The 706-nt window shown below is 34.7% G+C and overlaps 1 long non-coding RNA gene across 1 annotated transcript; it reads left to right on the top strand.

The window, feature by feature from the left end:
• Positions 1-320: 320 nt before the first annotated feature.
• LOC107735259 (uncharacterized) lies at positions 321-706 on the top strand. The gene is made up of 3 exons (XR_001639348.1): positions 321-405; positions 497-592; positions 673-706. It is a non-coding gene; the product is annotated as an uncharacterized LOC107735259 (long non-coding RNA).

Genomic DNA, 706 nt, shown 5'->3' with positions numbered 1-706 from the left:
TCACCATACTTGGCCACATGTCACGTCACTTTCACTTTCACTTTCCACAAAAATATTTAGCTGTTTTCAACAGCTGTGAATAAACTACATTATAAAATATATTAAAATAGAAAACATTTATTTTAATTTGTAATACTATTTCACAGTATTACTGTTTTCACTGTATTTTTGATCAAGTAAATGCATCCTTGGTGAGCATAGACTTCTTTCAAAAAAATGACAAAAATCTTATAGACCCCGTACTTTTGAATAGTAGTTTATTTTGCTAATAATAATATAGAATTATGAATATTACAATGTAATTTTTTTGTTTGTAGCTATTACAGCACTAGGGCAGTTTTCCTGGCCCTGGCCATCACTGTTCTTGTATCTGTTGCGGTGACAGTGTTCTGCTTCCAGACTAAGGTGGGCTACACATATAAGATGTCCACCATCAGCATGACTTTACATCATTGTGTCAATGTGTGGGTTATCATGCTTTTCTGTTCTTTTATAGGTGGATTTCACTAAATGTTCAGGATTTTTCTGTGTCCTCGGAATCGTAGTGTTTGTGACTGGCATCATCACGGCTATCGTGCTGTCATTCAAATATGTAAGCATGTGTTTGCATCTTGTATTTGACCAGCAATTGTCATTTGATCATTTAACTGACTTTTTCACCATTTGTTTCAGATCCCATGGCTTCACATGCTCTATGCAGCAATAG

The sequence above is a fragment of the Sinocyclocheilus rhinocerous genome, unplaced genomic scaffold (genome assembly GCF_001515625.1).
Source record: "Sinocyclocheilus rhinocerous isolate Xijiao unplaced genomic scaffold, SAMN03320098_v1.1 C35923811, whole genome shotgun sequence".
NCBI lineage: Eukaryota > Metazoa > Chordata > Actinopteri > Cypriniformes > Cyprinidae > Sinocyclocheilus > Sinocyclocheilus rhinocerous.
Note: the sequence above shows the minus strand (reverse complement) of the source record. Positions and strands in the feature narration are given on the sequence as shown.